Below are 14,193 nucleotides of genomic sequence, written 5' to 3'. Positions count from 1 at the left end.
ATATATATATATATATATATATATATATATATATACAGTGACATGCAGTCACTAGAGGCCTCACCTTCCATCATGGAAAGAAAAAAAATGTAAATGCAGTGAGACCGTATTGCTATATGAATTATATTATATATTTCCATAGTTTAGTTAGCTGAGGTATATAATGTACAGTGTATTTTGTCAACAACTGTATGTGTGTAAACTATTTCTTGTGCTGAGCGATCATAAAAGGGCTGCAAAAGACGCACTGGCTGAGGCTCGCCTCCTGCACCCCCGCTGTAGAATGCACGGCAACCCCTGACGGGAGTGTTATATCAACTAAAGCCCACACTTAAACTTTCCACGTGCAAGATTGAATCTATTTAAAAAAGTTATTTCATAAGAAGCCAAAAAGTGCAAAAACAATAATGTTCGTGTTGGAGGAGTTGTGAATGACTGTAGGGCCACAACATTAGGTACACCTGCAGACTGCAGGTGTATCTAATTCACAACTCCTCCAACACAAACATTATTGTTTTTGCACTTTTTGGCTTCTTATTAAATAACTTTTGTAACCTATTTTATGGGCTTTCCTCTTTGTGTTGTTAAGTTCCTGTTATGCGCTGTTATACAGTATATGCCTTGAGCTCTTATTTTGAAGGCGCTAAGAGCGGAAGTGACGACACGTTGGAGTGGAGCGGAAGTTTTTGAAAGAAGGTAAATAAAGTGGTCCTCGTGTAAACTGGAGCCTCCGTGTTTGTTATTTTGTAGTTTCATACAGTATAGGCGACATTTATAAACCCTCGGTTACACTTTTTTAAATAGATTCAATCTTGCACGTGGAAAGTTTAAGTGAGGGCTTTAGTTATAAATAAATGATAAATGGTTTATACTTGTATAGCGCTTTTCTACCTTCAAGGTACTCAAAGCGCTTTGACACTATTTCCACATTTACCCATTCACACACACATTCACACACTGATGGCGGGAGCTGCCATGCAAGGCGCTAACCAGCAGCCATCAGGAGCAAGGGGTGAAGTGTCTTGCCCAAGGACACAATAAGTAAAGGTAAGACCATAATAAGGTTTTTTTTAAATTAAATGTGCTTTTGTTGTGTGCTACAGTTTGTATGTTAAAGTTAAGTTAAAGTACCAATGATTGTCACACACACACTAGGTGTAATGAAATTTGTCCTCTGCATTTGACCCATCCCCTTGATCACCCCCTGGGAGGTGAGGAGAGCAGTGGGCAGCAGCGGCGCCGCGCCCGGGAATCATTTTTGGTGATTTAACCCCCAATTCCAAGCCTTGATGCTGAGTGCCAAGCAGGGAAGAATGCTGGTATGAGCTTTTAAAGATAACCCGTTAACTGCTGCCAATCAAATGGTGAATAAGATACTCTTTAGGGTTCATATGTTTGTAAATCTGACTGTGATGAAGTCAGTGCCTCACCAGCCATCAACCTCACCGCACGTCACTGATATATATATAGCGTGCCTATTGCACGCGGAAGCTATGGCAAAAACTTAGGACATGAAACTATAGACATGAACCTCACGAAACTATGGCATGAAACAAACACGAAACTGTGGCATGAAACAGTTAGCATTAACTATGGCATAGAACAAACACGAAACTGAGGCATGAAACCAATACGAAACTGTGGCATGAAACAACTAAGACTTACGTAGTCCAGGCATGAGGCAAACAACTACCGTATTTTTCGGAGTATAAGTCGCACCGGAGTATAAGTCGCACCTGCCGAAAATGCATGATAAAGAAGGAAAAAAACATATATAAGTCGCACTGGAGTTTGGGGAAATGTATTTGATAAAACCCAACACCAAGAATAGACATTTGAAAGGCAATTTAAAATAAATAAAGAATAGTGAACAACAGGCTGAATAAGTGTACGTTATATGACACATAAATAACCAACTGAGAATGTGCCTGGTATGTTAACGTAACATATTATGGTAAGAGTCATTCAAATAACTATAACATATTAGACTTAGACAAACTTTAATGATCCACAAGGGAATAGAACAATATAGAACATGCTATACGTTTACCAAACAATCTGTCACTCCTAATGGCTAAATCCGATTAAATCTTATACGTCTAGTCTCTTACGTGAATGAGCTAAATAATATTATTTGATATTTTACGGTAATGTGTTAATAATTTCACACATAAGTCGCTCCCGAGTATAAGTCGCCTGGCCAAACTATGAAAAAAACTGCGACTTATAGTCCGAAAAATACGGTAATGACACCAGGACGACTGACTGGCACAGGCAGGCTTAAATAGTCCTCTGATTAGCAGCAGGTGCGCGTCCCGAACACCAGAGGCAGGTGAAAATCATAAGTAGCCATGGTAACTAAAACAAACTCAGGTGTCAAACAGGAACTAAAAGAGTCCAAAACTAACAGAACATAACAAAAACATAATCCGGACCACGGATCATGACAATCAAAATGTTTTAGTACGACTTTGGTAAGCTATGAAGCCGCACCGCTTGATGGATTGTACTGTGCTTCAACATACGAGTATTGTTATGGTGTGTGTATAAGCTAAGACATATTATCTGGTACCCGCTGATCTGTATTTGGGATCTGCATAAGTCCTGAAAATTTGAGCGCGGCCGCCTTTTTCAGCGCATTTTTTTAGGCCATATTGCCCATTTCGAGCAGCCACCACTGGTGCAGAGGCAACATCCTAAAAGCACTGTCCAAATCCTTCTAGACTGCCCATGCGTTAATAATATTACAACGTTACTAATGTGCAAAAAGGGAGTCAGATTAACACCGATTGTATTGTGTACATATAACATGACCTTTACATTTAACCCATCACACTACTGAACCAGCGGAGACGTGGGTTGGGCTTTCCGGTGTCTAGTTGCAGGGGTTAAGCCTTGCTCAAGGGTACCCCGGCCGTGACATTGCCGTGATCCAGCAGAAGACGGGGGATATTCACTCCTCCCGACATATATCCCGAAACCAACCTGGGGTTCTTCCGCCTCAGGCCACATTTGCACTTGGCGCTGCTGCCAAGAGGGATTGTGGTGCTCACACTGACCAGCTGTGACGCAAGACGGCGGCTCGAGGACAGAAACCGTTTGAATGTCTCTCGGTCGTGCGAATTAAATCAAAAAGATATATTTTTAGTGATGTACACTTTTTACCCCATATGTGTGTTGCTGTACGCCTCCAGTCCTTGAAAAAGTCTGTAGTAGGGTCTACTCACGGTTGTAAAACTTTATGATACGGCTTATTAAGCAGGCTATTGATTTTATCACACACTATCTCTTGTAGTATTCAATTATTGTACGTACTTAAACATCTCTGAGATCTTTTCCATCATTTTAAAATGAGCTCTTGGAAAAGGATGCTTGGTGATTGGCCTGGTAAATAATTGCGCCAAAAGTTAAAGTACTTTTTTTATTTTATTTTATGTAGAATCAATTAACTTCTCACATGAGCAGGTTTATGGGTACATTATGCGCCACCTCGCAACTTTGTCCAACTTCCTCGCACAATTTGGCCAATCAAATTTGTCTCTGACTGTCTAATCAAAACTTCTTTTTGTTTATTTTTTTCACCATTGGCCATACTTGCCAACCCTGAGACCTCCGAATTCGGGAGATTTGGGTGGTGGGGGCTGGGTTAAGGGGGGAGGAGTATATTTATAGCTAGAATTCACTGAAATTCAAGTATTTCTTATATAAGGTTATCCAAAAAATAGTGCTCGATACCGTAGTAGAGCGCAATACATGTATGTGTGGGAAAAAAAATCACAAGACTATTTCATCTCTACAGGCCTGTTTCGTGAGGGGGGTTCCCTCAATCATCAGGAGATTTTAATGGGAGCATTCACATACCATGGTTTATATAGGGCACAGAGTGGGTGGGTGCAGGCTGGCGTAGGGGCGTGGTGATTGGCTCATGTGTTACCTAGGAGGTGTTTCCGTCTGTGGCGGCATGCTGTTACAATTTCGCTGCGCTTGTTGAGGGATGACAGGTCTGGACGGTAAATAATAAACAGTTTCTCTTTCAAGCATAGGTTGCATCTTTTATTACCACTATTGTAAGGTGTGCTGGATGCAAGAATTTGCCATGTTATTGAATATTCAACATTATTGTCTTTGAGGTCCCAAATGTGTTTGCTGAGTTCTGTGGTATTCCGCAGGTTTTGGTTCCTGAAAGAAGCCTTGTGATTGTTCCATCTGGTTTTGAACTCTCCCTCGGTTAATCCTACATATGTGTCGGATGTGTTAATGTCCTTGCGTGTTACCTTAGATTGGTAGACAACTGATGTTTGTAAGCACCCCCCGTTGAGAGGGCAATCAGGTTTCTTTCGACAGTTGCAGCCTTTGTTGGTTTTGGAGTCGCTCTGTCCGGGGGCCGACGGCTCATTTGCAATTGTTTTGTTGTGGTTTGAGATAATTTGTTGTATATTGTTCATACAGCTGTAGCTCAATTTAATGTTGTTCTTGTTGAATACTTTTCTTAGGGTGTTGTCTTTGGGAAAGTGTTTGTCAATCAGATTGAGGAATTTGTGTCCAATGTTAGTTGAGACGTTTTTGCTGTACGGGGGGTTGTACCAGATGATGTCGTTTCGTTTTCTGTTCTTTTTTGGTTGGTTTCCTGGCGTGGGTTCATAGGTGAGGGTGAAATTGTATCCGCTTTCATCAAGGGCTTTTTGGTACGGGGGGGTTGCTTGGTCAAATTCAGCTTTGCTAGATGACAGCATCGATAGCCTTTTATTAATTCCGGTAGGTATTCTTTTCGTGGTGGTGGGTGGGTGGTTGCTGTCATGGTGCACGTATTGGAGTGTTGTGTTGGGTTTCATGAATGGTTGGTAGCTGTTATTTCTCAGGTTGAAAGTGACGTCAAGGAAGTTGACGGTTTGTTTGTTGGCTTCAATCGTGATCCGTAGGCCGTTCTATTTGAAAATTTGGCATATGCGCTTCTTGGTATTCTCGCTGCTCCTTGGCGAGGCGCGACACACTGCCAGTCCGTCATCACGGTAAATACCAAGGTTCAGATTGAGGCTAGCGAGCTGGGAGAGGAGGAAACTCCCAACGAGTTCACACGTTTCTGCTCCGTCAAAACTTCCCATAGTGACGTCAAATGTTGCATTGTTCTTTTTTTGCCATGGTGTACTGTTGTGGATGAGAATGGAGTTTTTTGCGTGGATGATGATGTTTCTTTCGTTGCCTGTGATTGAGTCGTAGTCTGAGGCGAAGTCTAGTGCTTGAGTCAGTAGGTCTTGCGTGATGGAAGGGTAAAATTATTCGATATCAAAGGAGATAAAGTTGTGCTGTTGTTTGTCTTGGATGTTGTTGAACCATTTGATTACTGCTGCTGTGTTTCTCCATTGGTTGAGTGGTGTTTTGTCCTTGATTTTTGTGTTGACTCTGTCCAGGATTATTTTGCTGATTTTTCCTATTTCAGATTTAGTTGGGTTTATTAGTCGGCATGTTGGGTTATTTGCGAAGTTGGGTTTGTGGTCCTTCAATGTGATGAAGGCTTCCTTGTAGGCTGTGGCGTCCACCCTGTCCTCAATGTCCAGTTCAGCCGCGATCCTTTTATTTTCCAGGTGGATATTCTGTAAGGTGTTGGGTTGTGCTTTTTTGTATGATTTGGTGATGCTTCTGTCCAGTAAGGTGTGGTGTTCTGGTATGTCCATTCTGTAGAAGTTTGTGGTTTTATCGGCAGCTATGATGAGGTTGTTTACTTTCTTGATGCGCTCCTTGTCATTTTTCAGCTTGGTGAGGAGTGGGTTGCGGATTGGCTTGAATTTGACTGATTGTATCATTTTGAGCATGTCGTTCTCAAAATCCTTCAGTTCCTCAACTGTGGGTGGGTTTTTGATGGATTTGAATCCGTAAGTTTTCTTTTGCGTTCCTTTTGTTTCAGGGTGGAGGAAAAAATGTGCTTTCCACCGCATCCTTCTTAGGAAGTTTTCCGTCTTTTCTATGAGCCTTAGCTTGTAGTCATTCTGCGTGGGTATGGGAATGTTCTTCGTGGAGTAGTCGATGTTGAATTTTTCCATTTCTGATCGTCGTACAGTGCTCAACAAATGTCAATTTGGAGCGGAGTATATGTCTTAATAAGGTTATCCAAAAAATAGTGCTCGATACCGTAGTAGAGCGCAATATATGTATGTGTGGGAAAAAAAAATCACAAGACTATTTCATCTCTACAGGCCTGTTTCATGAGGGGGGTTCCCTCAATCATCAGGAGATTTTAATGGGAGCATTCACATACCATGGTTTATATAGGGCACAGAGTGGGTGGGTGCAGGCTGGTGTAGGGGCGTGGTGATTGGCTCATGTGTTACCTAGGAGGTGTTTCCGTCTGTGGCGGCATGCTGTTACAATTTCGCTGCGCTTGTTGAGGGATGACAGGTCTGGACGGTAAATAATAAACAGTTTCTCTTTCAAGCATAGGTTGCATCTTTTATTACCACTATTGTAAGGTGTGCTGGATGCAAGAATTTGCCATGTTATTGAATATTCAACATTATTGTCTTTGAGGTCCCAAATGTGTTTGCTGAGTTCTGTGGTATTCCGCAGGTTTTGGTTCCTGAAAGAAGCCTTGTGATTGTTCCATCTGGTTTTGAACTCTCCCTCGGTTAATCCTACATATGTGTCGGATGTGTTAATGTCCTTGCGTGTTACCTTAGATTGGTAGACAACTGATGTTTGTAAGCACCCCCCGTTGAGAGGGCAATCAGGTTTCTTTCGACAGTTGCAGCCTTTGTTGGTTTTGGAGTCGCTCTGTCCGGGGGCCGACGGCTCATTTGCAATTGTTTTGTTGTGGTTTGAGATAATTTGTCGTATATTGTTCATACAGCTGTAGCTCAATTTAATGTTGTTCTTGTTGGAACCAAAACCTGCGGAATACCACAGAACTCAGCAAACACATTTGGGACCTCAAAGACAATAATGTTGAATATTCAATAACATGGCAAATTCTTGCATCCAGCACACCTTACAATAGTGGTAATAACAGATGCAACCTATGCTTGAAAGAGAAACTGTTTATTATTTACCGTCCAGACCTGTCATCCTTCAACAAGCGCAGCAAAATTGTAACAGCATGCCGCCACAGACGGAAACACCTCCTAGGTAACACATGAGCCAATCACCACGCCCCTACGCCAGCCTGCACCCACCCACTCTGTGCCCTATACAAACCATGGTATGTGAATGCTCCCATTAAAATCTCCTGATGATTGAGGGAACCCCCCTCATGAAACAGGCCTGTAGAGATGAAATAGTCTTGTGATTTTTTTTCCCACACATACATATATTGCGCTCTACTACGGTATCGAGCACTATTTTTTGGATAACCTTATTAAGACATATACTCCGCTCCAAATTGACATTTGTTGAGCACTGTACGACGATCAGAAATGGAAAAATTCAACATCGACTACTCCACGAAGAACATTCCCATACCCGCGCAGAATGATTACAAGCTAAGGCTCATAGAAAAGACGGAACACTTCCTAAGAAGGATGCGGTGGAAAGCACATTTTTTCCTCCACCCTGAAACAAAAGAAACGCAAAAGAAAACTTACGGATTCAAATCTACCAAGAACCCACCCACAGTTGAGGAACTAAAGGATTTTGAGAACGACATGCTCAAAATGATACAATCAGTCAAATTCAAGCCAATCCGCAACCCACTCCTCACCAAGCTGAAAAATGACAAGGAGCGCATCAAGAAAGTAAACAACCTCATCATAGCTGCCGATAAAACCACAAACTTCTACAGAATGGACATACCAGAACATCACACCTTACTGGACAGAAGCATCACCAAATCATACAAAAAAGCACAACCCAACACCTTACAGAACATCCACCTGGAAAATAAAAGGATCGCGGCTGAACTGGACATTGAGGACAGGGTGGACGCCACAGCCAACAAGGAAGCCTTCATCACATTGAAGGACCACAAACCCAACTTCGCAAATAACCCAACATGCCGACTAATAAACCCAACTAAATCTGAAATAGGAAAAATCAGCAAAATAATCCTGGACAGAGTCAACACAAAAATCAAGGACAAAACACCACTCAACCAATGGAGAAATACAGCAGCAGTAATCAAATGGTTCAACAACATCCAAGACAAACAACAGCACAACTTTATCTCCTTTGATATCGAATAATTTTACCCTTCCATCACGCAAGACCTACTGACTCAAGCACTAGACTTCGCCTCAGACTACGACTCAATCACAGGCAACGAAAGAAACATCATCATCCACGCAAAAAACTCCATTCTCATCCACAACAGTACACCATGGCAAAAAAAGAACAATGCAACATTTGACGTCACTATGGGAAGTTTTGACGGAGCAGAAACGTGTGAACTCGTTGGGAGTTTCCTGCTCTCCCAGCTTGCTAGCCTCAATCTGAACCTTGGTATTTACCGTGATGACGGACTGGCAGTGTGTCGCGCCTCGCCAAGGAGCAGCGAGAATACCAAGAAGCGCATATGCCAAATTTTCAAATAGAACGGCCTACGGATCACGATTGAAGCCAACAAACAAACCGTCAACTTCCTTGACGTCACTTTCAACCTGAGAAATAACAGCTACCAACCATTCACGAAACCCAACACAACACTCCAATACGTGCACCATGACAGCAACCACCCACCCACCACCACGAAAAGAATACCTACCGGAATTAATAAAAGGCTATCGATGCTGTCATCTAGCAAAGCTGAATTTGACCAAGCAACCCCCCCGTACCAAAAAGCCCTTGATGAAAGCGGATACAATTTCACCCTCACCTATGAACCCACGCCAGGAAACCAACCAAAAAAGAACAGAAAACGAAACGACATCATCTGGTACAACCCCCCGTACAGCAAAAACGTCTCAACTAACATTGGACACAAATTCCTCAATCTGATTGACAAACACTTTCCCAAAGACAACACCCTAAGAAAAGTATTCAACAAGAACAACATTAAATTGAGCTACAGCTGTATGAACAATATACGACAAATTATCTCAAACCACAACAAAACAATTGCAAATGAGCCGTCGGCCCCCGGACAGAGCGACTCCAAAACCAACAAAGGCTGCAACTGTCGAAAGAAACCTGATTGCCCTCTCAACGGGGGGTGCTTACAAACATCAGTTGTCAATCTAAGGTAACACGCAAGGACATTAACACATCCGACACATATGTAGGATTAACCGAGGGAGAGTTCAAAACCAGATGGAACAATCACAAGGCTTCTTTCAGGAACCAAAACCTGCGGAATACCACAGAACTCAGCAAACACATTTGGGACCTCAAAGACAATAATGTTGAATATTCAATAACATGGCAAATTCTTGCATCCAGCACACCTTACAATAGTGGTAATAAAAGATGCAACCTATGCTTGAAAGAGAAACTGTTTATTATTTACCGTCCAGACCTGTCATCCCTCAACAAGCGCAGCGAAATTGTAACAGCATGCCGCCACAGACGGAAACACCTCCTAGGTAACACATGAACCAATCACCACGCCCCTACGCCAGCCTGCACCCACCCACTCTGTGCCCTATATAAACCATGGTATGTGAATGCTCCCATTAAAATCTCCTGATGATTGAGGGAACCCCCCTCATGAAACAGGCCTGTAGAGATGAAATAGTCTTGTGATTTTTTTCCCACACATACATATATATATATATATATATATATATATATATATATATATATATATATATATATATATATATATATATATATATATATATATATATATATATAAATATATATATATATAAATAAAATAAATACTTGACTTGAGTGAATTCTAGCTATATATATATATATATATATATATATATATATATATATATATATATATATATATATATATATATATATATATATATATATATATATATATATATATGTGTACACATGTATTTTATTATATATATACATATATATATATATATATATCCATCCATCCATCCATCTTCTTCCGCTTATCCGAGGTCGGGTTGCGGGGGCAGCAGCCTAAGCAGGGAAGCCCAGACTTTCCTCTCCCCAGCCACTTCGTCCAGCTCTTCCCGGGGGATCCCGAGGCGTTCCCAGGCCAGCCGGGAGACATAGTCTTCCCTACGTATCCTGGGTCTTCCCCATGGCCTCCTACCGGTTGGACGTGCCCGAAACCCCTCCCTAGGGAGGCGTTCGGGTGGCATCCTGACCAGATGCCCGAACCACCTCATCTGGCTCCTCTCGATGTGGAGGAGCAGTGGCTTTACTTTGAGCTCCCCCCGGATGGCAGAGCTTCTCACCCTATCTCTAAGGGAGAGCCCCGCCACCCGGCGGAGGATACTGATTTCGGCCGCCTGTACTCGTGATCTTGTCCTTTCGGTCATAACCCAAAGCTCATGACCATAGGTGAGGATGGGAACGTAGAACGACCGGTAAATTGAGAGCTTTGCCTTCCGGCTCAGCTCCTTCTTCACCACAACGGATCGATACAGCGTCCGCATTACTGAAGACGCCACACCGATGCGCCTGTCGATCTCATGATCAACTTTTCCCTCACTCATGAACAAGACTCCTAGGTACTTGAACTCCTCCACTTGGGGTAGGGTCTCCTCCCCAACCCGGAGATGGCACTCCACCCTTCTCCGGGCGAGAACCATGGACTCGGACTTTCTCATCCCAGTCGCTTCACACTCGGCTGCGAACCGATCCAGTGAGAGCTGAAGATCCTGGCCCGATGAAGCCATCAGGACCACATCATCTGCAAAAAGCAGAGACCTAATCCTGCAGCCACCAAACCGGATTCCCTCAACGCCTTGACTGCGCCTAGAAATTCTGTCCATAAAAGTTATGAACAGAATCGGTGACAAAGGGCAGCTTTGGCGGAGTCCAACCCTCACTGGAAACGTGTCCGACTTACTGCCGGCAATGTGGACCAAGCTCTGACACTGATCGCACAGGGAGCGGACAGCCACAATCAGACAGTCCGATACCCCATACTCTCTGAGCACTCCCTACAGGACCTCTCGAGGGACGCGGTCAAATGCCTTCTCCAAGTCCACAAAGCACATGTAGACTGGTTGGACAAACTCCCATGCACCCTCAAGGACCCTGCCGAGAGTATTGAGCTGGTCCACAGTTCCACGACCAGGACGAAAACCACACTGTTCTTCCTGAATCCGAGGTTTGACTATCCGGCGTAGCCTCATCTCCAGTACACCTGAATAGACTTTACCGGGAAGGCTGAGGAGTGTGATCCCACGATAGTTGGAACACACCCTCCGGTTCCCCTTCTTAAAGAGAGGAACCACCATTCCGGTCTGCCAATCCAGAGGTACCGCCCCAGATGTTCACGCGATGCTGCAGAGTCTTGTCAACCAAGACAGCCCCACAGCATCCAGAGCCTTAAGGAACTCCGGGCGGATCTCATCCACCCCCGGGGCCTTGCCATATATATATATATATATAAAAATAAAATAAATACTTGAATTTCAGTGTTCATTTATTTACACATATACACACATAACACTCCTCTACTCATTGTTGTATTTGAAAGTGCAATGCTTTGCAGCCAGTAGCACAGCCTTTGACGGAGCATAGGTATGGGCAGCATCTGTGAAATTTAATTTGCAGGAGAGGAGTGAGTTTAGGGTTGAATTGTCCATCCTCGTTCTATTCTCTGTCACTCGTCGTCGTCATGACTGCCTCTTCTTCGTTCTTCTGCTTCGTCTCCTTCTTGTTGTGTGTGCACTTGTGCACTCTCCAAAAGCCGTAGATGTTATAACGCGACTGGGCCGGCACGCTGTTTATATGAAGGAAAAGCGGACGTGACTCAGGTCCGCACGGACCTTAAGTCCGGCTGGAAATCGGAAGAAATTCGGGAGAATGGTTGTCCCGGGAGATTTTCGGGAGAGGCAATGAAATTCGGGAGTCTCCCGGAAAATTCGGGAGGGTTGGCAAGTATGCCATTGGCTCTCCAGCTCATCATCATAATGACCAACATTAAGATGCAGTGGCGTAGTAGGCCTAAGTACTCATCAAAAACAAGGCAGAGGTTTTATTTAACAAGGATATTTAATAGTTTGGGCCACTGTAACATTACACACAGTTTGAACAGTAACAATGTGTTTAAAGACAGGAAAATTAAAACACTGTACTTTAAATAAAGCAATTTTTTTTTTGGCATACCACTAGTTGGAGTCCACCTTCTACTAGTGTGGGGGTCGGCAACCCAAAACGTTGAAATAGCCATATTGGACCATAAATACAAACAACTAATCTGTGTAGAGCCACAAAAAATGAAAAGCCGTATATAAGTCGTATAATGAAGGCTATAATAACCTACTATCAAAATGACTATGTGTCGCAGGCTGAAGCAAATCTTTGTTGACAGAAATGTTGAAATGTAATATTTATTCTACACATTTTTACAACATTAGAAACCATTAGTAAATCAGAGGCTGCTCAGAAGGTGAGATAACTCCTGGAAATGACTGGCTTTTAATGGCCAAAGGTATAGATGTGTGTGTCCAAGTTAAAGGAAACGGCAGGCTGTCTTCTTCTAATGGATTTATTACAATCTTTGGCGAGCTAGGTAATGTTTGCTGTGGTCTGGAACAACATGGCGCACAAAAAAATATCTGAAATGCAGCCAATATTACATACAGATAATGTGTCATGAAACATGGAAAAATAAATTAAATACACAGAGGACGTAAGTAAAAAAAAATTAAAATGAGCTCAAATATACCTACAAACGAGGCATAATAATGCAAAATGTCCATACAGCTAGCCTTTTATTTTAATTTTCCTGAGGGAACTCTCCTGAAGGAATCAATAAAGTACTATCTATCTATCTATCTATCTATCTATCTATCTATCTATCTATCTATCTATCTATCTATCTATCTATCTATCTATCTATCTACCTAAATAGCATGTTAGCATCGATTAGCTTGCAGTCATGCAGTGACCAAATATGCCTGATTAGTACTCCAACAAGTCAATAACATCAACAAAGCTCACCTTTGTGCATTCACGCACAGCATAAAATGTTTGGTGGACAAAATGAGACAAAGAAGGAGTGGAATACTTTACATGTAAACAAACACTGCGTCACAGTCCACACTATGGTGAGTTTAGAACCACTGAATTTTGTAGGACAAAACAATGTTCACCAAATACTCTCATCAGTGAAGCATACACAGTGGAATTTCTAAAAATTGGGAAGGTATGTGTCATGTTTGTCCTCAAACAAATAACATACTAAAACAAAAAAAATGTTTTTCCCACATCTTTTTCCATTTTCAATCCATTTTTAAAAATGCTCCAGGGTGGCACTAAAGAGCCGCATGCGGCTCGAGAGCCGCGGGTTGCTGAACCCGTACTATTGGCAGCACAGTTTCAGAATCACTGGTGTAGACCAAGCAGGAACAACAACATGTAACAAATGATCAACTCTTTATTGCTCAAACAACACAATTGTTGTCCTCCTACATAGCACAGAGCTACTTCCTGTTCGTGTGTACGGCGCTAAGCCTTCTGGGTAATGTAGGAAAACACTCAATGACAGACCAGAACACTCACTTCTATTCTCGCTTGTATTGGTATATTTATTTTACTTATTTTTTTATCCGGGGTTGAGCACTTAAAAACAGATTTTCATGTTATTAAAAAAGTATTGATTTTGAATGGAGAATCGATTCTGAATCGAATCTTTACCCCCAAGAATCGAATCAAATCTTGTGGGTGCCCAAAGATTCACAGCCCTAGTAGTTATGGTGTGTTGGTCAGTTCAGTCTTTGCTGTCCGTTGCACCCTACAAAGTGTTAATACCGTAAGTTTTCAATCAAGAATCGATTCTGAATCGAATCATTACCCCCAAGAATCGAATCAAATTGTCTGGTGCCCAAAGATTCACAGCCCGAGTAGTTATGGTGTGTTGGTCAGTTCAGTCTTTGCTGTCCGTTGCACCCTACAAAGTGTTAATACCGTAAGTATTGTACTAAACAGCTGTTTGATTTTAAAGTGCATCTTAATTGCTGTTTTCATTTACACATTTGAAGGTGTTGAAATCGCCATGTAAAATCGCCAATGCTAATCAGTAGCATATCAAGAGCAAAACAAATTTACAAAACCCAAAACCAGTGAAGTTGGCACGTTGTGTAAATGGTAAATAAAAACAGA

This window comes from Nerophis lumbriciformis, linkage group LG15 (genome assembly GCF_033978685.3).
Source record: "Nerophis lumbriciformis linkage group LG15, RoL_Nlum_v2.1, whole genome shotgun sequence".
Lineage (NCBI taxonomy): Eukaryota > Metazoa > Chordata > Actinopteri > Syngnathiformes > Syngnathidae > Nerophis > Nerophis lumbriciformis.
The sequence above is the reverse complement of the archived record's forward strand: the minus strand, read 5'-3'. Positions refer to the sequence as shown.